The sequence below is a fragment of the Oryx dammah genome, unplaced genomic scaffold (genome assembly GCF_014754425.2).
Source record: "Oryx dammah isolate SB20612 unplaced genomic scaffold, SCBI_Odam_1.1 HiC_scaffold_4, whole genome shotgun sequence".
NCBI lineage: Eukaryota > Metazoa > Chordata > Mammalia > Artiodactyla > Bovidae > Oryx > Oryx dammah.
In genome coordinates, this window is record NW_024070188.1 from 22,422,236 (window position 1) to 22,449,370 (window position 27,135).

Consider the following 27,135-nt stretch of genomic DNA (forward strand, 5'->3'; position numbering starts at 1 on the left):
GGGAATGACGGGTTAGTCCTAAGTGAAATACATTTAAAATTTTATTTTTCTGAAGCTATATTGTGATGTGCTACATTTATATTTCTGCTTTTAATTTTAGAATAATTTTTAAAATATTGGAAGGCAAAAACAACAATGCAGTTTTCATTGGGAAATCTTGGAGGTTCTTGCATGAATTAAGCTATCTAGCTGCAGTTTTCAGTTGAATCATCTCTTTATATTAATATGAAACATGCATTATAAGAATTATGTTGATTGCATTATCGGCTTTAGAGGGGAGAAAAGACATGATTTTCTTTACTTGGTATGTGGAGAATTTTATCTCCTTCTTCTGACTTTTTAACCTTATCCCTATAAGTTATATCTACAGTTCTTAAGTATAATAACAGCATTGGTTTATTTTCCTAGCTATATGAAATCTGACTTAAAATGGTTCTTTTCTTGCTTGAGTATGCTGCCTATTTATTTGTTTAATGAAAAACTGCACCCTTTATTGTGACATTCAAATATTAATGTTTAATACAGGGAACATGAAAAATATATCAAAGGTATTGCTTGTGATAAAACCTGAATCAGAGTCTGATCTGCTCAATATGGACACTAATGACTCTGTGATGGTTTTGCAAGGCCAGAGTGCTTGCTCCACAAGATTTTTAGCCGCAAGCTGAAAACCTTGGCCAAATGAGTTTAGCACATCCCTCAGGATTTATTATATTAGGCTGGCTGACAATGCGTAAGGGACAGATTTGTTCAGACCAGAAAGGGCACACTGTTCCAACGCAGTTAAAAGTGGCCAAACACTCCTGACCTCACATCTCCATTTCCATTTGGCAGAGCTTTTTCTGATTCAAACCTAAGTGAAATTCCACATTGCGCTTATACATTTATCATTTTCAAACTGAGGGAATGCTTTTGTGCTCTTTCCCCATAATAATACCTTTTTACATACAGCAATTTGCAATCTTCACAGTTTTTACTTCTGCTATCCCTTTTAACCCTCGCAATAACTCCAGTAGTTATTGTCTTTTTGTTTTCACTTTTATGGATAATGGAGTTGATGCTCTGAGAGCATAAGTGATTGTCCAAGGTCAGATAGGTGGTAATTGAAGTCAGAACTCAAACCCAGGTCTTTTGGCTCTGAGTACAGCTGAGGGTTCTTTTGACTATAGACCATTTTACACTAGAGTGGGATGTCTTAACCTTACGAATTGCAAAAGGTTTTCAGATTTCTTTAGAAAGTGGATTGAAACACAGGAACATTTGTAATGAAAGCTTTCCTTTCAGCTAGAACCAGCCGTGAATCATTTCACCGTTTTCCCGCAGAGCATTCTTATTTTCCATTCTACACGCAAAATATGGTGTTCATTACATTTGATGGCTCTTTGGAAAAACTTGTTGTTAATATTAAACATTTCACTGGTGAATATTCAAATGGCTTATGCCTGGTTTTGTGGATAACCTGCTGTGTGACCTTGATAAGGTTACTTAACCTTTTTTATGTCTCCGTAAATTTAGGGTAAAATCTTTCTCTTACTTGGCAGTTGTCATACATAATTAATTAGTGCTACTGGAGTGAAATCAAAGGCTTTGCCACTAACAGCAAGGAAAATACAGCACACAGTATTACCCTAGGTAATCACTGAGGCTAACCACTCTGAGCCCATGACTGCAAATTGGGATCAGAGATCCATTTGTTGTCACTGATGGCAGTAGGTAATACAATGCAGATTTGGTACTATTTTTTTTAACCACTATCTTCCCTTTCCAATATGGCTCAATACAACAGACAAAAACTCACGGAGTGACGGCAAGATTTTTCTTTGTGTTCAGGACTTTCAACCTCTTCTACATGTTCTTATTTTATACATGGTATACTTTCCAAAAAATTCCATTCTCCTCAGAGGGATACAATTACAGTTTTTGCTGTTATTTCTTCTTTTTTTCTAGAGTTTTTTGTCTGTTAATGATTTTATAGTGGCAGTAATGATAGTATTAGTTATTGCTTCAGAATTCTCTGCAGACAAAGTCTGCCCCATCATGGGACTGGTGTGGGGATATCTTTTCTTTTTGTGCTCTTCAATTCTGTTGTCTGATGGAAAGAATTACAGAAATGGTAGTCCTGAAGATAAGGGCTGAGACAACATATGTTACTATATCTGTTTTAACTGATATAGTAACCGAGGAACTAAGGAACTAAGGGAATATGTTCACTGTTACAGAGATAATAAAGAGTCAGAATTTAAATTTGGCTTTGGCAGATGTTAAAACCCTTGAGAAAAATACAACAAAATAAAAACAGAGCAAGACAAAAGAATTAGAAATACTCACAGGTTCTATGGAAGGTCAGAGGACAGCATGGCTTACCTGTGTAGATTGCTGCAGTGATGATCATGGTAAGTCACAGAGGAGTCACATTTGAAGCTCATGGAGGGGCTAGCATCTGAGCTGAGTCTGGAATGATGAGCAGGTATTCAGTAGGCTGTAAATAGAGGGAAATGATTCTGGCTACAGCAGTATGTATGCTGTGTGCTGAGTTGCTTAGTTGTGTCAGACTCTTTCTGACCCTATGGAGCCTGCCAGGCTCCTCTGTCTGTGGGATTCTCCAGGAAAGAATACTGGAGTGGGTGGCCATGCCCTCCTCCGGAGGATCTTCCCAACCCAGAGATTGAACACAGTTCTCCTGCATTGCAGGCAGGTTCTTTACCGTCTGAACCACTAGGGAAGGCCAGCAGTATGTATAGGAGCACGTGTGTAAGGGCAGAGAGAATTGGTGGTGCTAGAGAGTCTAAGCAACCTTGTTCTACTGAGAAGCAGTTGTGTTTGCGGATGCTCAGTCGAGCCTCTGTGGTCTATGGAGAGGACCTTGACCCCCTTGACCCCGTAACATTATAGGGTTAGTATTTGTGGCTCTTGAGAAATAATTCTGTGGGTAAAATGCAGAATGAAATGAGCAATAAGTAGATAGGAGATAAATAATATCGATGGAGAAGACATACCCAGATTGAAGAGATATTTAGAAATTACCTATGGAGGTTCAGAGGCAGGCTCTTTGGTCTGGAAGAAAGAGCCAATGAAAGTATATTGATGAACATGCTCTAAAAACATAGCCCTTTATCCCGTCAGTCCAGTGGCCCATATTATAAGTCTTCCTTTCAGAAACTTTTAACCCACTTGTGGATGTCTTCATAATAATACTCACCAGATGAAACTGCAGCCCTGGTTAGGTAAAACTTACTTAACCATTTACTCTTTGCTTGCAGTTTAGCTCTGAATATGGCTGGGGAAAAACACAGAACCATTTAGTCTAGCCCACTTGAGTTCATGATGGACTGACAGCTTACATCAGGCTGCTTGGTGTTGTCCAGCACTCCTACTACATTTCTCCATTCCATTGTCTCTCCCACTTTCTCTATCTGCTGCTGCTAAGTCGTGTCAGTCCTGTCTGAGTCTGTGCGACACCATAGACGGCAGCCCACCAGGCTCCTCTGTCCCTGGGATTCTCCAGGCAAGAACACTGGAGTGGGTTGCCATTTCCTTCTCCAAAGAATGAAAATGAAAAGTGAAAGTGAAGTTGCTCAGTGGTGTTCTACTCTTAGAGGCCCCATGAACTGCAGCCTACCAGGCTCCTCCACCCGTGGGATTTCCCAGGCAAGAGTACTGGAGTGGGGTGCCATTGCCTTCTCCACTCAATCCGCTAGGTAATTATAATGTTTACTACGAAACTATGTTTTGTTTCAGCCATTTGGAATGAAAGAATTTCAGCCTTTTTTCCCAAAGTGCTTACCTTCTTTTTCATTTGTCATGAAGAACTTCATCAGAACAAGAGTATTCTCCAACATAAACATAATAACCCTATCACATGCAGAACTTAGACAGTTATCTGTTATATAGTCCAGTTTCAAATTGCTCCAATTATCTCCAAAACGTCCTTTATAGCTGTTGTTGTTTTAAACTCTAGGCTCCAAGTAGAAATCCTTTATTGGTTTTGGCTTTCAAATTTCTTTAGTTTCCTTTATTGTACAGGAGTCTTGCACCTTTGCTTGTTTCTCAAGATATTACAGCTTCCAAATGCATTGTTTTGTAGAATGTTCCTCTGTCTGGATTTGTCTGATTGTTTCCTAATGATTAGATTCAGGGTAAACAGAAATATTATAGGTGATGTGTAATCTCGTTGCCTTGAATCAAGGGATACAAAATTACAGTTTGCTTGATCATCTTTGGGTTAAGGTGAGTCAACCAGATGCTTCCATTATAGAGGCAGCTTTTCTTCTTTATAATTAATATGTATTTGATGGAGCGCTACTCTGAGAATGTATAAGTGTCTTGATTACCAATATTGTTCAGATGATGAGTTTAGCATCCATTGATGAACTTTTCCTCCATCAGTTATTACATCAGATGAATATAAAATTGGGATTTTTCCAATTCATTATTTCTTTTATATTGATTAGCTGGCATTGTTCTGATTAGGTAGTCTCCCTCTTTCCCTCTTTGAATATTATAATATTTTTTGCATTTTTATATTCAGTAAGTTATAACTCTGTTTAATGTTGAAATTCTTTAGATTTGTCAGTGGGAATCCTTTAAGTTGCCCTGGTGTTTTTCTGACATTCCTTTCTTTTTTCTTGGCATAAGATATCCTTTTGCTTTCTTGGTCTTAACATGGAACCTGCCATTTCTTCAGGGGTGACTTGTTCATTTTATTTATCTTAGAGTTGTTTAACAATCCATTTTAAATATCCCTTGATAAGACTTTTTGACTTTATTTTTAATTTATAATTGTACTGCACAGCAATTAGAGAATATATTTTGGATTATTTCTGCCTTATGAAACTTACTGGAATTTTCTTTGTAATGTAATGTATGTTCCAAGTCCACTTGAAAAGAAATTGTATTTTCTACTTTGGGGATGTCTAGGAGTTTGCATCCCATCTCACGGTTTCACATGCCATATGTTAATAGATGCTTTAACTCTAAGAGATGTAGCTCCAGCCTTGACCTCTCTCCCAAATTCTAGTTCCCTTCTTACATCTCTCTTGGAGATTTAATAAACATTTCAAATGTAAAATGTCCAAGATGAAATGTTTTATTTCCTACTTTAGTCTTGCCTTAGAAAGTAAACATCTATAGCCTGCATGGAGGTGTTCAGGTCAAAAAACTTGAGTTGTCATTGAATCGTTTTTTCTCTTCTACTCTCACATTCAGTCAATTGACAAGTTCTGTTTGTTCTATCTTTGAAGTACACACACACACACACACACACACACACATATATATACACACATATATGTTTACTTTCACCACTCTGCACTGTTCCAAGCAATTATCATCTCTGCATTTAATTGTTGCAAGGGCCTTTGAGTGACCTGCCTGCTTCCCTTTTAGCTCCTCTTATCTGTTATCGTCTCAGCAGCCTGGTTGATGTTTTAGTATGCATATCATACTATATACTTCCTTCATTCAAAAGACCATCACACAACTTGCATGGTTTGGCTCTTGCTGTCACTCTGATTTCATCTTCTGTCTTCAGCTAGATCGCTGAGCTCTAGTCACACTGGCCTTTGTGCTGTCCTTCAATGACACTAGGTACACTTGACCTCAGAGCCTTTGCATTTCATGTGTTCTTATCTTACCGTGCTTTTCTCGGAGACATTTTTATGGTCAAATCTCTCATCTGCAAGGCTAGAGAGACCTCATTGCTATCTAAACCCTACCTAATATGAAACTTCTCACAACTATTCCTATTAAAGTCCTTGACCTGTTTTACTTTTCTTTCTAGAACTTATCACCACTTGGTAGGGGTGTGTGTGTGTGTGTGTGTGTGCTTGTGTGTGCACATGCAAGAACAGTGCCTGGAAGATATTAGTAAATATTAGTTGAATAAGTAAAGTTGCTTTATTGAAAAACATATATTTTTATTAAATTTTAAAATGTTACCATTAGAAGAGATACATTGGCCAGTCTCGGCATGGTGTTCTATGTGTTAGGCTCATTTTATTTGAGTTGGACTCAGAAAGATCACTGAGGTCTGATACAAATCTGTATTTGTTTCTTTAAAATGGTTTTCTCACACATGCAGATACCACTTTAGGTTAATGGGAAAATATGGGTCTCTATCTGAGAGAGCTAATCTTACTACTTAAATCAGAATACCTCAGAGTATTATTGAGCTCACTCCACTAGTACTGACAAGATTTTCAAAACAGTAGCTACCCCTGAGAGAATAATATTCCTACAAGGAGACTGTCAATTTTGCATCTGAGAAAACAAGTGGAAAATATTCCTTAGTTCTCAGTATTGCAGAACTCTTGAAAATGTATAAGTGTTAGTCACTTAGTTGTGTCTGACTCCTTGCAATCCCATGGACTGTAGCTGGCCAGGTTCCTCTGTCCATGGGATTCTCCAGGCAAGAATACTGGGGTGGGTTGCCATGCCCTTCTCCAGGGGATCTTCCTGACCAGGAATCAAACCCAGATCTCCTGCATTGTAGGCAGATTATTTATTGTCTGAGCCACCAGAGAAAGACCAAGTATTGCAGAAATCCTGTATATTGGAAATATATTTGATTTTTTGTATTTCTCTTCAATCAAATCTCTTAGCTCATTTTTTCTGCTTTGACTGAATACTCAAGAACTATTTCTTGCATTTCTTTAAGGTTTTCTTTGCTCGTCCTCTTTCATGGTCACCACTGATCTAGTAAATATAGACAAGAAGTATGATGCATTTTGTAGGAATACTGATACTATTGCAGCTGATTGCAATCTGGATCATATAAATGAAAGTGCAGAAGTCAAAATGTGCTATGTATCAATGTTGTCAAGTTTGTTATGATTACAGTTACTATCATTGTTATTATAGCTATGAACTTTGCTTGATAACCTCAGGAATATAAGAAATAATAATAGTTCTTATTTTAAAACATATCAATTTAAACTTATTTCAGAGGTCTCCTCTAGCTTGTGTGTGTGTGTATGTGTGTGAGCGCGCGCGCACAAACAATTGTGTCTGACTCTTTACAACCCCATGGACTGTAGCCTGCCAGACTCCTCTGTCCATGGTATTTTCCAGGCAAGAGTACTGGAGGGGATTGCCATTTCCTCCTCCAGAGGATCTTCTCGACCCAGGAATCGAACCCACATCTCCTGCCTCTCCTACCCTGGCAGGCGGATTCTTTACCACTAGCGCCACGTGGGAAGTTCTCTGTTCTTGCTTCAGTTCAGTTCAGTCGCTCAGTCGTGTCTGACTCTTTGTGACCCCATGAATCTCAGCACGCCAGGCTTCCCTGTCCGTCACCAACTCCCGGAGTGCACTCAGACTCATGTTCATCGAGTCAGTGATGCCATCCAGCCATCTCATCCTCTGTCATCCCCTTCTCCTCCTGCCCCCAATCTTGACACTGTTGTTCACCCCTTCTCTCAGCCAGAATTGTGTACATGTTCTCAGATCTTTTCCTGAGTCAAAGCACTGAGCTGGGCCTGCTGGCCACTGGTGATCAGTCAAACTAACAATGGTTACTGATGCAACTGCAGATTCCTTTCTGTCTGATTGTTTTGCTGCTTGCTTGCCATTGTTGGGGCAGAGGACACTGATGAGGCTGGGAGCTCATGTGCCTAGAATGCAACATTCTCATCTTGTGAAAGGTTTAAGAAAAATCCTCTCTACTTAGTATTGTATCAGTTAGAGTTCAGATTTGCTGAAACAGAACTGACTTTACCAGGTTTAAGCAAATGGGTATATTATATGAATATACTGTGAGGCTATAGAAGTTTATCTCTTGTTTTACTGTCCTCTGGTGGCACAGTAACATTTGGGCACAGACATATATTGGTTGATACTGGTGAAGCTTTTCAACAGTTCGATTACATTGTGTCTATTTGCATCAATGAACTTGGAGCAGAATCCACCCTCTTTTCCTGCTGATTTTCTAGGCACCCTCAGAAAATGGTTTGGTTTGATTTGTGCCATCAAGGGTCCTTTACCTACTTGGGAAAGGAATAGAAAGCTCTGAGAGATATAGTCATATTAGATTTACTTAGTAATTTGCCTCAAATTAAGCAGACTGAAATCTTTAGTGCTGTCTTTAGTGACAGAGCCAAGATGACTGTTTCATGCAGATGCTGTTCATCACTTGCATGGACAATTCCAAATAACTCCATTTCATGGATCAATTCACAGAGTCATCCGGGGGGACATTTAGCAGCTAGCTGATCTTGGTTGACCAATCAGCATAAAGTCTATTCAAGACCAAATGTGCTGCAGTGGCCGGACTAAGGCCTTGAAAGATCGAAACCACTGATTTGTGGCTCCTACCCTCAGGAAGTTTTAGGACAAAAATTTCTGCCTTCTGGAAAACTGTGGCTTTCATGATGTAGATTTTCATAGGTTTAAGCAGATCTAAAGCTGCTTCCTTAGGGAAATCTGGTCCTTATCTTCTGCTGTTCCTGTAGTTTTCACTCTGGAAAGGTGAAGTGGCAAGAACATGTTAAGTAGTTAACTTTCTATGAGAAAATGCCTGTTTTTCTACCGAGAACTTATCTGATCAATACATGTCTCATTTTAAATGACACAGAATGTATATGCTTCAGGCATTTGCTTTTCAGCCACAGCTGTGATGTCATTTTAATTTTTGTTTGCTTGTTTTCTTTCTTTGTTTATCTGCACAGCATTTTAAACAAATGTGAATTAGTTGCTGAAACTTAGGCATTGAAAAATTTTACACAGAAATTTAAACTTGGTTTTTGTCTTGAAAAGTTGGAAGCTCTGGCAGTAGCAATGAAGCAGCCTTGCCACCTCACAAGTGCTGAGGAGCTGAGCCTTCTTCTCCCCAAGCCTCATGGTCTCACACCATATTCTTCTCAGCCCACTTCGCTCTGCTGTATGCTGATCTCCTCAGCAGTTGAGTTTGTAAACTCTAGCCTTGGCACATGGTTATTTGCACCCTTCAAGCAGGGGCTTTGAGGAGTTTTTCCATAAATGAGCATTTTTTGTTTTTGTCTTTAACTTTGGATGTCAAAATGTGCATATCTATATTTTTCTAAGGGGGAGATTTACAGCTTTCATCAAAGCTTAAGAACCATTATTTTGCATGTTCTAAGACTCTCTTCCTCCCATATTTTAATTATCTGATTATATTTATATTTCAACATAAATGTTTTCAGTCATCTTTGGAATTAGGTATAATAGAAATAATACAATAGAAATAATGCTAATAATACATAGTAAAGAAAAAATGTCATCCAGAAGCTAGCTTGATCATAAAGCATGTTCCAGTCTTATTCCATATCTCTAAGTTGCATAGTGCTTGGACTCACCCTGGGGCAGTGGTGAAAAATTGTAGATTCTGCAGTTTAGTAATGTCAGTTTTTATTCATATTGACTTGAGTGGTTTCTAATACTGTACCACTCTTCAACTAAGGAAAGTCCACCATAACAAATTGTCAGAGACTTGATTGTTAAAGGGAGAAACACAACACTCTCACTAGCTGACCAGCCAGGCATAAAGTAGGGACTTAAAAATAGAGAGCTGAGGTGGATAACAGTGAATACATACCACACAGGACACCTGGTAGGGTTAAGCTGCTGCTGCTAAGTCACGTCAGTCGTGTCCGACTCTGTGCGACCCCATAGACGGCAGCCCACCAGGCTCCCCCGTCCCTGGGGTTCTCCAGGCAAGAACACTGGCGTGGGTTGCCATTTCCTTCTCCAATGCATGAAAGTGAAAAGGGAAAGTGAAGTCGCTCAGTCGTGTCTGACTCTAGCGACCCCATGGACTGCAGCCTACCAGGCTCCTCCGTCCATGCGATTTTCCAGGCAGGAGTACCGGAGTGGGGTGCCATTGCCTTCTCCAGTCTAGAGGGAACCAAAGTCTGGTGAAGAATACCACCACCCAGAGTCTCTGACAGCATCTGTAATTAATTTTTCTCAGGTATCCATCATCTTCCGCAATTCTATACATGCTCTTCTTTTTACTCTAAAAGGCAAAAAATTCCTTTACTTACACTTAAAACTTCTAAGAGCTAAAGGAATTGGAGAAGTGTAGCATACTATTTATAGAACAATATGAAAGTGAAAGTCACTCAGTCATGTCCAACTCTTTGTGACCCCATGGACTGTATGGTCCATGGAATTCTCCAGGCCAGAATACTGGAGTGGGTAGCCTTTCCCTTCTCCAGGGGATCTTCCCAACCCAGGGATCAAACCCAGGTCTCCTATATTGCAGGCAGATTCTTTACCAACTGAGCCACAAGGGAAGCCCTTAGAACAATATACAGATCTTTAAAAATACCTTCAGAAAGAAAGCACTGATATATTTAGAGAAAAAAATACTATAATTTACCTTCCTCCTTCTTGCTCATATTAGAAGCCTCTGAGTGACTCATTTTTCCATGTGAGTGAACACTTGGAGTTCATGATAAATAATCTGAAATTTCACCAAACTCTTGATCTGACTGTAGCCCTAGCACACCACCATGGCAGCTTTGAACATTGTGCTTTTGGGGGTATAAATCTGTAAAGCTGTACAAAGAAAGAGTGAACTGATATGCCCTCTGGTATATATATTTCTGAAGAATATCTACTTTAGGAAAAAGCATTTTGAGAAATCACTTCAAAAAAATAGAGCAAGAAAAGGATGACACAATACTGTTTCCTCATAAATTAGTGAAAGTGAAAGTGAAGTCGTTCAGTCTGTCCGACTCTGTGATCCCATGGACTGTAGCCCACCAGGCTCCTCCGTCCATGGGATTCTCCAGGCAAGAATACTGGAGTGGGTTGCCATTTCCTTCTGTAGGCTTAGTTACCTTTATCATTTTTATTTTTAGTTTTGTTAAATACTGTTTTGTTTTTTGACAGAAGGTCTGAGTCAATTTTATAAACATAGTGTTGATTGGAACTGTAATAACTCCCAGCAGATGGCATTTCCTAGGGGATGACTTAGGCTAAAAGGTGAGTCACTCCACTTCAAATTCTCAGCTCCATGTGAACTGACCTGGCTCTGAGTGGGTGGAAATGATTATTTATGCGTGTCATCAGCAGAGAATTTTGCTCTTCAACAAGGATGAAGAGATGTTGGGCAGGGTATCAAGGCAAGTACCCTGGGGTACAGAGAGGGCAACGGTAGGCTGAGGGGAGTGAATGAGGTCTGAGGCTTCCAGCCAGGGCACAGGAGTGGGTATGTTGCCTGTCTGGCTTGTGGAGCTGGGCGGAAAGCTCACCAGCTGCATTCCTTCCCATTTCCTCAGTCACTGCTACTTTCCCACCTGACCCTGTGCCCAGAACCAGGGCACAGGAGGAAAGGTCCTGTCCATCATCTGTGAACAAAGTTCATCTCCTGCTGTCAAACTCCCAACTCTTTTTATTTTCTTGGGCGCCAAAATCACTGTGGATGGTGACTGTAGCCAGGAAATTAAAATAATCTTGCTCCTTTGAAGGAAAGCTATAAGAAACCTAGACAGCATATTAAAAAGCAGAGACATCACTTTGCCCACAAAGGTCCATATAGTCAAAGGTATGGTTTTTCCGGTAGTCATGTGTGGATGTGAGAGGTGGACTATAACGAATGCTGAGTGCCGAAGAATGGATGTTTCCAATTTGTGGTACTGGAGAAGACTCTTGAGAGTCCCTTTGACAGCCAGGAGGTCAAACTAGTCAGTCCTAAAAGAAATCAACCCTGAATATTCACTGGAAGGACTGATGCTAAAGCTGAAGCTCCGATACTTTTGGCTACATGATGCAAGGAACTGACTCATTGGTAAAGACCCTGATGCTGGGAAAGATTGAACGCAAAAGGAGAAGGGGCGGCAGAGGATGAGATGGTTAGATAGCATCACTGAGTCAATGGACATGAATTTGAGCAAATTCCAGGAGGACAGGGGAGCCTGGCATGATGCAGTCCGTGGGATTCGCAAAGAATCAGACACAACTTAGTGACTGAACAACAACAAAGGGAGTCTACGGCTGACTGGGCAAGTTCTTGATATTTTGAAATTTACATATCATTGTAATGAGATAATCAGAGTATAGTTCTGTACAGAGAAGTTAGGCATTCTAGGCTTTAAAAGAGAATTCTTCAGAATTTTATGAGTAATTAACGCCACCTCAGGAATCCTTCTTCCAGATTATTTCATCTAGTTCCAGAAAAGGAGAAGGAAATGGCAACTCACTCCAGTATTCTTGCCTGGAGAGTCCTGTGGACAGGGGAGCATGGTGGGCTGCTGTGCATAGGGTCGCATGGAGTCGGACACGACTGACATAACTTAGCATGCATGCATGCATTGGAGAAGGAAATGGCAACTCCAGTATTCTTGCCTGGAGAATCCCAGGGATGGAGAAGCCTGGTGGGCTTTATGGGGTCGCAGAGAGTCGGACACGACTGAAGCCACGTAGCAGTGCCAGAAGATAGAACAGCCTTTTGCCTCTTGCTTGTATTCATTCTGTCTCAATAGAGAAAAAATTTTGTAGGGACAAATTGAATTATAGTTCTAAACTAGGAAAGCTGCTAAGAACACAACCATAATTGCAGCTCTCAGGAGTGGAAATAGTAGAGGTCAACCAGAATTGTAAGATGTAATTTGTAAAACACCAGAACATGTCAACCACAATTGTAATTGCAAATCAAAGAATTCTTGTTTTCTTCTGGGTAGAAAGGAGGGAGGGATCATGGGATTCCTTTCTCCTATATCACAGTGAACAATAGTGACTTACATGAAAATGGTCATCTTTAAATTTTATACAGGAAGTAATTTTTGGGAAAACAAATTATGTGAAAATTATTTTCAGTACCAAACCTCCTGTTTTAAAGTAACCCCACCCATAAATGGCTTGTCTTCTATGTGCAGCACACAGCCAAAGTCAATAATCGCACAAGACCCATAAATTACTGAGAGATGGCTTTTTGCAATGTTCTAACTCCAAATTTAAAGCTAATTATCTTAATCAAATTAAATACATTGTAAATGGCTAAGAAAGAGAAGATGTGAATTGAATTAGTCTTTGTTCTTATCTCTTGATCAGGGTGAAAAGGAGAATACGTTATTTTGATTCAACTATAATCTTTGATTTAGGTAAACTAATAAAGCCTTGATTTCAGCCCAAAGTTTTGTTTCCTCTTTAATTTCGAAACACATTTGTTAATTTTCTCACTTGTGGAAAAGCAAATTGTAAGCTTTGTGGATGATTGCTTCTCCAACAGAAGACCCTAAACCATTTCTGACAAGAAGCTATCTGTTTTTTCCAGGTGTTGCCCAATCACTGCAGGGGAGTAAAAAGAGAAAAGCACAATGTAAATGCAAGCTAATGAGGAGGTTGCTGGGGACATTTTCTAGGAGACTCTCTTTAAGCCACAGGACTTGGGGAGCTCTACCAGGTAAGCCTTCCAGATATACTGGTAGGGAAGCTTATTTCACCTGTCAGTTTGTAAATTCCCCCACACAGAGCTTTATTGTTTACAAGTCTGAACTAGAGGTGACATGGTATCAACATTTTCATCTAATATGCATCTGTTGAGGTATTAGATGATCAAAAAATGACCACTCTGCCAAACACATTTGTGTTTCAAATCTATCAAAAAGATATTTATTAAAGGGATAAAGATGTCAAAGATAATAAGGTGATAAATAAGTCCTTCCCACCATGAAAGCCATCAGGATTTTAGTGAATTCCCTTTAATTCATGTGATGGTAATATTAGGGAAGTAAGACCATGTTATTGAGGAAACAGTGACGTTGGTAAGATGAAATATATACTCATACATATAGACGCACAAAGTTGAATTTTGTAGCTCATAATGACAAATTTGTTTGATTTAGTTTTCAGAAAAGTTTTTCTTAAGTCCAGTTAAGAATACAGTTCTTTGGCTTTACCAGTATTTGTCTATTTATTCATATAATAAATATTGATAAAATAAAACAGAATTTCATCCAAATATTGAAGGTCATTTATCTTTCTGACCTGTTCATGGACTTGATTCTGGTAAGAAGCATGCTTCCCCTGAGATACTTGGGTAATAAAGCTCTACTCCAGTATTGGTAGTTATATAGTCTTGTGCAAGAAACATAAATCTTATCGTGCACACCAAGACTGAAAACTCCTAGGATTTTAAAGGTATGTTGACAAGTGATTACCATATGAGTGCTTATAGGGGACCAGGATGGGACTGTATTATTAATAAAACAAGTTAGTTCGTAATATTGGGATAACCAGTGGATAACTACCAGTCAGCCTTAGTGCAAAAAATACTGTGTGATTGAGTTCTTGCCGTTGACTAAAGTGGCTGTATCTTTCATTCATTATTTGGTTCAGCATCTACCAGACTCTCTCTAATAATGGCACCCTCTTGGAGAGGAACAGAAATGTTTAGGGTAATATTTTCCAACACGGTAACAGATGTTTCTAGATGGATATGTTATCTTATGCCAAATATACAGAAAGCATGAACAATATTCAGTTCAGCTCAGTCACTCAGTCGTGTCTGACTCTTTGCGACCCCCATGAATTGCAGCACGCCAGGCTTCCCTATCCATCACAGACTCCCAGAGTTTACTCGAACTCATGTCCATTGGGTTGGTGATGCCATCCAATCCAATTAATTTAACTACACTATGAAAACTTAAATTTCTTAATTTTATTTTATTGTTTTGATTATTACATTTTTGAGTAATTCTAAATCATATAAAGGTACATGAAATAATAGAAGGATGTGTGTTCTTTGGGGTCTATATTTCCACATTTATTTTGTTTACCTTTCCTTTTCCATTTGCAGACACATTAATGCCATTTTTCAATCTAAGCGTATAGCATCTTATTTATATGTCAAAGCAACATCATAAATTGTGTGAGCTATTGAAAACAATAAACTAAATATGTTACAGAATATTAGGGGTATACAAAATGGTTAAATGGAGAAAAATAGCATTTTAACCAAATGGGAGGACATCCTCTTAGATTCTTTTCATTAAATGTCCAAAAAGTAGGCGTCACATTTGGCCTATTGTTCAGTCACTTTGCAGTCAGGGTTCTTAAGTGATTCCTTAGTGCCATGAGACGCATGTTGAGAGGGGTCCTTTTCACTCTGCTGTGGCCTCTCCTCTTGAATTGACATTACACAGTGCACGTCACTGTCACTCTCACAGCTTGAGCTGCATATTCTGGGTGAAACCTCTTTCTTATGTCAGATACGCCAGCCAGTGCTACATGTTCAGAATTCAGATCTTTCATTTTAGAAAGAAGTTTTTCCACTTGGTTATATTGATTCTTTAAGATTCATTATAAAAACATGTTCAGTGGGCCCTATAATTGGTGAATTTTTGGAAAAGGCTAATATAAATTATTTTATTTCACAGCAAATAAGTAATGATAGTGTGGCTAGGGAATATCCATTATTTTAGCATCTTAGAATCCAAGACTTTTTACTTGCCATTCTTTTGTATACTTGGGTTGTGTGTGTGTACACACGTTTATGTAGCAAATGTCTCTGTTAAACATATTGTCTTGGGCACAGCCTAGAAAAAAATCAGAGATTTAGAATCAGTTATAATTGGTTAGATACACTGAGGATAGTTTTTTTTTTACAGCCTTTCTTTTACAGTCTTTCTTTGTTAAAAGCCAAACCTCTGCCCACTGAGTAGTGGAACTCACAGACTTTGGCAAATACATTAACTGGTATCTTTCTTCCAGGTCTGATATTTGATCATATAAAATCAGTCTTAGAGGTAAGACAAAAAATTTTACCTCTGGCATTAATTTGCCATATGACTTTGGAAAAGTCATTTAACCTCTTTGAATTTTATTTACCACATCTATTAATATAAAATGTTGGGTTTGGACAGGTTTAAGATATTATTTTGAAAAGTAGCATTAACTGCTATTTTAAATAATAATAAAAGATTCAGGAAAGGAAAAAAAATTTCAAAGCTCTGTGTTCAGACCCAAGGTAGAAATTTAATTCAGGGTAGAATTTCTTCCTATGGAGGATATGACTAATTGAGAAACATTTCTTTCTCCCACCCAAACTGTCACAAAAAGGACTGCTTGACAGAAGATGTCATAAACAGGGTATATGAACCAGGAAATGCATACTGGTGTGGTTAGTTTGATGGAGCTTGGTATCTTGAAACATAAGTGGCAGATCCATGAGGATGTATGGGCAAGCAGTGGCTATCAAGGATGTTTAACTTAGCTAATAGATGGAAGCACGTGGTTTCATAAGGCAGAGAGAGAAGCATCTGGAATCTTAAGATCAGTGCACATTCTGTAATGCAGTGACTCATGGTCAGGATCAGGGAAGTAGCCGTAAATATCAAGGGCTGGAAATGATAACATGATGTGTACTAGACTGTGGTGACTAGAAAATGCCAGACACAACTCCAGACTTGAAGTTTATAGAACTCCAGCCAGATAATGAAAACTTGCAGTTAAGGAAGGGGAAGATGAAAATTTCCTTCACAGTTCTGTGAGCTTCCTTGCAATGCTGATTAGACCATGGACCATGTATATCATCTTTGCCTCCCTGGTGTCTACCCCAGTGCTTGATATTCATTATATACCTAACAAATATTAAAAAGCATTAAATTGAAGGATTCAGATGAATGGTGTTAATTTGATCTTAATAAATCAGAGCCATATAAGTAGGTCACAAGTTAGTTATTCTGAAAACAATTTTTTAGGGGGTTGGTTTCAAAATAGTGAAATGAGAGAAATATATAAATACATATATTTATAAACATATATGATATAAATATATGATATAAAGATCAAAATATTGCTTATGAGTCAGGGATGCTGCTCATATCCTATGAGTCTTAGGATACTGTGTGAATTGTATTGTTTAATAGAAGTTTTATATTGTGTTTATAGTAATAAGTGATCTTGTTGCAATTGAATGCTGGTTTGATGCATGACACAAAATAACTACATGATAAATATCAATGAAATAAGTAAATTAGTGGAATTTACAATATGCTTTTTCTCAACATTGATTTAATTTATAAGTGTTTGAAATAATCACATTAATAGAATCATTGTGGAAAAATGGGACATGTAACTGATAATATCTGAAGAAAATATGTGAACTGTGAACTCCCAGATGTTCAAGCTGGTTTTAGAAAAGGCAGAGGAACCAGAGATCCAATTGCCAACATCCGCTGGATCATCAAAAAAGCAATAGGGTTCCAGAAAAACATCTGTTTCTGCTATATTGACTATGCCAAAGCCTTTGACTGTGTGGATCACAATAAACTGTGGAAAATTCTGAAAGAGATGGGAATACCAGACCATCTGACCTGCCTCTTGAGAAACCTATATGCATGTCAGGAAGCAACAGTTAGAACCGGACATGGAACAACACACTTGTTCCAAATAGGAAAAGGAGTACATCAAGGCTGTATATTGTCACCCTGCTTATTTAACTAACATGCAGGGTTCATCATGAGAAACGCTGGGCTAGAAGAAGCACAAGCTGGAATCAAGATTGCCGAGAGAAATATCAATAACCTCAGATATGCAGATGACACCACCCTTATGGCAGAAAGTGAAGAGGAGCTAAAAAGCCTCTTGATGAAAGTGAAAGTGGAGAGTGAAAAAGTTGGCTTAAAGCTCAACATTCAGAAAACTAAGATCATGGCATCTGGTCCCATCACTTCGTGGGAAATAGATGGGGAAACAGTGGAAACAGTGTCAGACCTTTATTTTTTTGGCTCCAAAATCACTGCAGATGGTGATTGCAGCCATGAAATTAAAAGCCACTTACTCCTTGGAAGAAAAGTTATGACCAACCTAGATAGCATGTTGAAAAGCAAAGACATTACTTTGTCAACAAAGGTCCGTGTAGTCAAGGCTATGGTTTTTACAGTGGTCATGTATGGATGTGAGATTTGGACTGGGAAGAAGGCTGAGCGCCGAAGAATTGATGCTTTTGAACTGTGGTGTTGGAAAAGACTCTTGAGAGTCCCTTGGATTGCAAGAAGATCCAACCAGTCCATTCTGAAGGAGATCAGCCCTGGGATTTCTTTGGAAGGAATGATGCTAAAGCTGAAACTCCAGTACTTTGGCCACTCTATGTGAAGAGTTGACTCATTGGAAAAGACTCTGATGCTGGGAGGGATTGGGGGCAGGAGGAGAAGGGGACGACAGAGGATGAGATGGCTGGATGGCATCACTGACTTGATGGACGTGAGTCTGATTGAACTCCGGGAGATGGTGATGGACAGAGAGGCCTGTCGTGCTGCAATTCATGGGGTCGCAAAGAGTCGGACATGACTGAGCGACTGAACTGAACTGAAGAAAATATACTATCATCTGATTTAGTCCTGGGGTTAATAAGATAATTGAAAAATTATTTTGTTCATTTCATCCATTTTAGCAAAGTTAAAATGTTTATAGTTTCCTTTAAAGGCTGAGTATACCTTAATAGTCAGTTTTTATAAATAACACATAAGTTTTGATAAATGTAACAAATTTTAAAATTAATTATCTGCTCCAATAATCTGATATAAAAGAAACTTCTTTTTGTCAAATGGTATTTTAGAGTAATTGCAAATTAAAATTTAAAATCTATCTGATGTTAAAATTTAGCTTCTGAATATAATAACATTTATAGGTATAGAAAAGAAAAACTCATTTAAACATTTAATGATAAAATTAATAATTTTATAATACAGTATATATAATCATTGTCACAAAGTTCAAATATTCTATTGAAATTAGAGTACTGTAGACAAAAGCTATATGCTCTTGGTTCTGAGTCCTTGGAAGAATGAAATGTGCTCTAAATATTGCCTGATTCTACCTTGTGTCTTTAAATTTTATCCGCAGCACTTAGGTTATTTGGTCCATTTTCTAACTGGGTTTGTTTATCTTGTAGATAGTTCTTCATGGTTTATTTAGTAGCTCTGGCAAGGCCTGTTAGGTGTATGTGATTTGTTTGTTTAGCACACTTTTAAGCAACTAATTCCAACATAGGTTACAGGTATCATTAGAAAAAAATGGTTACTACAGTATATTTTTGTTAAAGTGTGAATTTTCACTTAGTGACTTTGCCTTTTAAAAGTTTTATCTATAAACTAGAAGGATTAATAAACTTTGTTCAGATTATTTTATAGAGTTTCCTATTTTTAATGTTTTCTGATTTGGAGAAGAAAATGACTACCCACTCCAGTATTCTTGTTGGGCTAATCTTATGGACAGAGGAGCCTGGTGGGCTGCAGTCCATGGGGTCTCAAAGAGTCAGACATGACTGAGTTACTAACACACACAATATGAGTTGAACACTAGGTAAAATTAACATTTTGCACTTCTGCTTTTCCTTTTATTTGTACTGTGGTTATAGTAATCACTTCAGCACATAAATAGACACCAGAATTGACTGACTAATATTAATAGATCTTTCTGATTCCTTCATGCAGTGTTGAGGCACTGTACTAGACTTAAGAGAAGCATAAACATTGTTCTCTGAATTTATGGTATTACTCAAACTAGACAACATTTGCATGAATCACCTTGGCCTTGGCTACCTCATTTTCATTTCATTTTCCTCCCTACCTGCAATTTCCTCATCTGTGAAAGACTGAATTTACACTAGAGTCCTAGCTTCTGGCTGAAACATTCTAATTCCATAAATTGAAATTCCAATTCTCTTTCTCTCTATCCCCTTTTTAATTTTAAAATATTTGTTACCAAAGACTTTGTTACTCTTTATCTTGTACTACCAGATCACTTATCCCTTATGAAAGTGGAGATGACATTGACCCCTTCAAGGTAACCAGGCTCAAATTTGCTCAACCAGTTACTCATCCAACATGAAATATCTACCTGTGGGAGCCCTTTGCTCCATTCTGTGGAGGGTTTGGAAAGCAAACAGTTCACATTGTCAAAAAACTTGAATTCTAATCCTGTGGTCTACATCTTTTTAAAGGTCGGGACTCCTTTTTTCACTTTACAAATAATTGGCATTTATTGAATACATGTGGCCTGCCAGGTACATGCATAATTGCCATGCTAAGTTCTTAATATGCATTTTCTCTAGGATGTTTATTGACTTGCAGGTGTGTGTGTGTGTGTGTTTGTATGTATAGTATGTTATATTTAAAGATTTTGGTAAAATAGATATAATTTTTACTATTTTTACTATTTTCTAAGTGTACAATTCAGTGGAATTAATTACACTCACAATGTTATACGATTATCACTACTATCAGCCCAGCGTTTTCATCAACCAAAATGAAACTCTATAGTCATTAAATAACTACTCCTTATTTTTCTCTCACCTAAGATATTGGGAATCTCTAATCTACTTTCTGTCTCTGTGCATTTGCCTATTCAGATATTTCAGATAAGTGGAATCATGAAACTTTTACTCTTCAGTATCTGGCTTATTTCAATTAACATAATGTCCTCAAGGTTCATTAATGTTGTAGCATGTATCAGAACTTCATTCTTTTTTATGTTTGAATATTTCATTGTATGCATGTATTACATTTTGTTTATCCATTCATCTGTTGACGGATTCTCCTCTGATTTTGTTAAGCTTGCAGGTTTTGTAAACAAAGATTGACTTGGTGTCCTGGCGTTTTCATCTCTTCGTGGTGCTGATGCCACAGCGAAGCCATCCTTCCTCCAAGTTTGTCTTTACGTTCTTTCTATTCCATGTTAGTGTTTTCATTGCCTCCTTTCATTCTTACTGTGTTGTCTCTTTCTGCTGATGATTGTGTTAGCAAATGTATGACTGTTTTTTAGAGGGTATAATTTCATTGTTCCGGTGTGTTTACATAGGTACCCAGATTGTTAAACAATTAGAATATATTGAAGCCATGATTAAGATTCCTTAAAGTTAAATTTCTTCTAGAATTAGTTGCAGTGAAAATACGAGTGTGAATTTTATTTCCATCAACTCGTTGATCTATTACCATTTTCCTCCCAAATAATATAAGGAATGTAAGATATTTTTATAATTTAATGAACTATTAGCAGCAATGTTTGGAATAATTACTTATTGCTATAAAATGAAAACTTATTGCTATTCATGATAAATATATTTTTTACATTTTGTAAGATTATTCTAAATATCATGTGTTTAGCACGTTCAAATTGCAGGAATAACTAAGGCTGTGCCTATGTAGAAAATTCTTCCAAGGTTGTTGAAATTTCTAAAAAGCTTTGTTGCCTAGCTAAATTTAAAGATTTCTTTTACTGATCAGCTATTAGTAAATTAGGTTTAGAAAATAAGTGTTTCATATATTTTATTCTCAAGAAAAAATAGTTTAGACCAAGCACATCAATGAATTAAGTTTAATAAGGACATTTGTGGCAATAATGATGGAGTGTCAAGGTTTCTAAGATGCCTCATGCTAACTATTTTTCATTCTCTTTAATTTACACATGAAGGCTTAAAGAGCTGTGGGCAAAGCTTTTTCAAAGAAAAGAACATCACTGCTGAACCAAAGCTAATGCAAAATTATTTGAAAACTAGAGAGTCCTTTTAACACACAATAATAGAGGAATACAGAGCTTTTATATAACAAAATATAAGCTCCCTTGTAAAAGATTTTCCCTCTTTACTGTTTGTATCAAGTACACCCAATACATTTTTTATTCAGTCCACAAGTCTTAAGGCTGGTAGATATATTGGTTTGTGAAAAAAATGATATTAAAAACAATTCTATGTTTCAGTAACCAGCTGAATTTGGTTTGACAATTCTTTTACTTTCACTTATTTTATATAATAATGTGCATGAAAATACAAGTAGTATCTTCAAACAGTATTTGGGATGAATAAAGTAAGGCAAGGAAGGAGGGTTTATATCACTCTAAATTGTGGTTGGAAATCTGATGCCTGGGATTATCTATATGTGTTAGGGGAAAAGCACAAAGAATAATTAGTCCACCCTTTTGACTGTCTTCATAATCGGTACTTATTTCTGTGGTTTCATTGATCTGGTCACAATTCACACTGAATCTTAGCTTGGAAACAACAAACACTATCTCTCTCTTTCTCTAGCTGATTACCTTGTGAAAAGGAAATGCTCCCTAAATGTTTGTGAAAGAACAAAATAAAAGAGGGCCTTGATCATTTCCCAAAACATGGCGAAATTGTACATTACAGTCCAATGCAATTTGTACTTTTTATTCTTTTGACGTCTTTTTTTTTAATGGAATAAAGCACAATATAATATAAAGATGCTTTACTACTTCCCTGTCAAATGTTCTGTGGAGGCTCAGCAAATACAAAAGCAAAAGCAGAAATAATGTATGTTTGAGTTAAATTTAACTGAATTTCTTGTTCAAGACAAAATTGGTAGAGAAGACATTGTTAGCTGGGCTTCCTGGGCCCAGAACTACATAGTAGTGAAGAGCTTCAGGGCGTCTGTGAGGACTCGGAAAACACATGCAAATTTTGGAGTGTATTTTTCTGAGATGATATTGCTTAACAGTGATTGGAGCAGTTTCTGTTTGTTTGGAGCTGTTCTGATCTTTTTACAAGTTTTCATTCTCCTGGCCCTCATGATACTCTTAGGATATATGTTCCCACTATCTTCCCATGACAGATGAAAAAATATGGTATACAGATATTTCATGTAACTTGCTCAGGGCATCACAGCTAATATATGGGGTCAGGCTAGCATTAGAACCCAGAAGTCAGGCTGCAGGGTCTGAACTCTTGATCAGCACACAAAATATGCTGTCTTTTGATAGGGAATAGATTTTTTAAACTTTTCTTTTCATATTTTCAAGAGGAGTTTGTGATCAAAAGACATAAATATCTCCTGGATTAGAGGAGACATCTAGACCACAGACATGCCACGTTCATTAGACATGCTATTGCTTCCAGTGCAGGAGGTTTGCCGTAGCTAAGGAAAATCAGATGTAGTCAGATGTGGCTTACATAGAGGTTGGGCATTTTAAAGGTTTGCTGATGACTGTCCCCACAATTTATTTAATCTTGCCACCTAGGATGTCATATTTCATATTACCTACAATATTACCTACAATAAGATGGATAAAAAAATGATAAAAATAAATCAAGATTCGGACAAAGCAGGTAAAATAAATTGATCAAAATCTGGAAAAAAAAGTGTTAAATTTTTAAATAGAGTCCATAGAATAAGCAACGTACATTTACTTAAGTTGAGCTTGAGAATCCTGATGATCAAAGAAAAATTCAAAACATGATCAGTTACATGATTCACAGTGTTCCTAAGAAAACCTATCACATCCTCAGAGGGAATAATACATTACTTTGTTGGAAGTCAGTAATAAATGTTCATAAAAATATATATTGAATACTTTTTTCAGTATTTTTATCTCTTTAATAAATGTAACAACTGCTGTAGTAGACTGACTTATGTTTCCTCAAAATTCATAGGTTAAATTTCTAGCTGCCAGTATCTCAGAATATGACTATACTTGGATTTAGGGCCTTCAAAGCAGTAATTAAGTTAAATAGGTTAAATAAGGGTGGAAAGTGAAAATGTGTCATTCAGTTGTGTCCAACTCTTTGTGATCCCATAGACTGTAGCCTGCAAGGCTCCTAAATCTGTGGAATTCTCTGGGCAAGAACACTGGAGTGGATTGCCATTTCCTTCTCCAGGGGATCTTCCTGACCCAGGGACTGAACCTGGGTCTCTTGCATTGCAGGCAGATTCTTTACCATCAGAGCCACCAGGGAAGCCCTAACCAATATAACTGGTCTCCTTATAAGGGACACCATATGGGTGGGCTCTAATCCAGTGTAACTGATGTCCTTACAAGAAGAGGAATTTGGGGCATAGACATTCCCATGCACAGAGGTGCAATTGTGTAAGGACACAGTGGTAAGCTGGTCACCTACAAGCCAAGGTGAGAAGTCTCAGAAGAAACTGATCTTGCAGACACTTTGATCTTGGACTTGTAGCTTCCAAAACTGTCAAAAAATAGATTTCTGTTTCTTAAGCCACACAGTCTGTGATATTTTATAATGGCAGCCCTAGATGACTCATATAAGTGGTTCCTCAAAATTGGAGAAGGCACTGGCAACCCACTCCAGTACTCTTGCCTGGGCAATCCCATGGACAGAGGAGCCTGGTAGGCTACAGTCCCTGAGGTCACAAAGCACTGGACATGACTGAGTGACTTCATTTTCAAAATACTTTATAGTAATTGGTCTTACAGTGTTGTTCTGGTTCTAGAAGTATTCTTTTCCTGCAAGTTGAGGCAACAGTGCAAGTTAGTCGAGGACCTCCCAAGAATGCAGTTCAAGCACAATGCTGCCTCTGGGACATCTTTATTTGGAAATGAGACCTAGACTATTTAGAGTAATGGTTGAACTCTATGTGTGTTTGTGGGTTTCTGCTTTTGATCAGTCATATTGCTGGAGAGAGCACTTAAATTTCATAGTAAGGCATGAAATAAGATGGTGTTTCTGTATTGCTAATTAAGGGTTAAAAATAGATTGTTGGGGAAAAGAAAAATGGAAGGGTTTCACCAGGGGTTTGGTCCCTGAAGCTCAGGATCACTTTGGCTCCAAACCAGGGAAAAACCTCCTCAGGAGCAAGAATTTTTATTAGAAAGAGTGTAACTCAAATCTGACACATGAAAAAGTTAATGAGTGACATAATGTTAAAGTTGCACACCACAGGTTTGTGCAGAATGTTTTCAAGGAAAGAGTGACCGGAATCACTATGACCAAAGAAAATCTCATTAATATAGGCATATAAATGCAAATTTAAAAAACAATTAAATTTAATGGTGATTAAATGTATAAAATGATTTCCTATGAAAGTCTCATGGTACTTTATGAATAATATTATGAATAATTGTACTTTTTTATACCTCTGATGTAACATATGTCACCAGGTTTATAATTAGCTTTTGAATTGGTTGTGTCCTCAGTACTCAGTTATACCTTTGGGAATATGAATCTCATTTAATTTTATTTTCTATCAGTGATGCTCAGTACATGTTTATTGAATGACTGAGTGAATTAAAAATGAATTAAATGAAAAATGAACACATGATCAGCTAAAGTATGTACAGCAGTTAGATTCTTAAACTTTTCATATATTATATCTTTTAGAAATAATTAACAAACTATTTCAGTACACTTTTTTCTATAATGTGAAATTTGATTTTGGAAGATGATTTAAAGATGAAAAAATGCTCTCAGTATTGTTAAGTACAGAATACAAAACTATATATAGATGATAAAACACACACACACACAGAAATAAAAGTAAGTAAACTAAAATATTAGCTGTGGTTATTACCTGGGTTAAGAAATTTATTCTGGAATCCTCCTTCACAGGTTTATTGAAAAAAATTATTATATAAAATTCACCATTTCAATGCATAGTTCTATGAGTTTTGATGAAGGCAGAGAGTTCTATGTTTTTTTTTGCTGGACATGTGCCCACAACAATCAAGTAAAAACCACTTCCATGATCCTGAAAAGCTCCTAAATGTTCCATTGCAGTCATTCCTCCCAGTTCCAATACATAACCCATGGCATCCACTGATTTCTTTTGGCTTTGCCTTACTCTGAAATATCATATTCTGAAAGCATAAAATATGTAGTTTATAATGCTTTTGATATACATCTATATTGTTACATGTACCAGTCTTCATTTTTTTCTAGTTCTATAGTATATGGAAAATCTCCTGCTCTATTCCTAATCCGTTTGTTGAGTACTCATTTGAGGTTTGTGGATAGGAATCAGAGAGTGGATGCGAACTCCTCTCATATCTGAGCTCCCATGGGTTCTGTATTTTTGCATAATTTGGCTTTTATAAGCTTGTTAACATTTTAAATGATTCTTTGTGTGATCTACTTCTGTGATGCCTTGTGTCTTGTACTCCTGTGCTCTGCCACAAGTGAGCCAGTGCTCACATCTTGCTGTTCTTTCCTGAGGTTTCAAGCCACTTGGTTTCTCTGGTCTTCAGTTCTCTGAAGGGCTGAGAAAAGGCCTCTCTTTTAGAGTTTAAGTACCAAGAAGGAAAGGCTAGAGTCTTGGAGCGTGTGAAGTGCTTACTTTTTGTTCCATAAATGAGTGAGCAAGTGGATAAATGAATGACTGTTGCTTGAGCAATTCCATGTAAATTTCATTACTTCTTTACTGACTATTAGCTAGCTTTTGGGAAACCTATTAGAAACTTCTCTGAGCATTTATGCTCAAATAAATTGGTTTCTGGACCCATAGATATAGTGGAGAGAGTCTTCATCCAGCCCCTACTGAGGAAATTATAATCTGAGTATAGGATACCAAGGAAACTGGTAGAAACAATGAAAAATTTGATCAACAGGTTAGTTTGAATAACTGATGCCAGATAGCCAGTTGGTTTGATTTTTACCCCTCACTAAATTGACTTATAATTGACAGTTTGTTTTCTTACTCTGTAGCTGACTTTATGCCTATTGACACACAGGATTATCATTCACAGTAAGCAAAGATCTCCCCTGAGAACCAGAATTTGACTACTCTATTACTCTGATTATAGTTTCTACCTTTTTTTTTTAAATATGGCACAATTTAACGATTTGTTCTTGTTGGTGTACACTAAAATATTATCAGTTTAAATACACATTTAATGTAGAACACTTTGTTTCTAACATTCAACAAATATATATGATTTTAACTTAATTCTAAATATTGGAAAAATGTATAAATAGATAATAAGTTGCGAAGAACTAATTCTTTTAGTTTCTTGTAAAACTGTATGCAACAAGCTACTCACGTCTATGAAATTACATTGTGTGATACAATTATTTTGATTATATTTTCATGCTTTTTGGTCCTTTTTCTTTTTTCATTTTTTGCTATAATATCTGAGAATAATTTCAGTAACATATTACGAATCTTACTACACAAGAAGTTTTTGTAACGATAGACGAATAGACTAAGATCATTTTATTCATACACTGATGATACTTTTGAGTAGTATTTAGTTCTATTGATTTATAAGTTTTTGGTTCTTTACTGAGGTATCAAGCCACTTAGTTTCTATAAATAGAAAAAACCAATTTTAAAATTCTTTAAAATAACTTGTTTTAAAATTGTGCAAATTGACATGTTTATGGGTCTAGTTTGGCCTTGGAGTACAGAATGAAGCAGAGCAAAGGCTTATAGAGTTTTGCCAAGAGAATGCACTGGTCATAGCAAACACTCTCTTCCA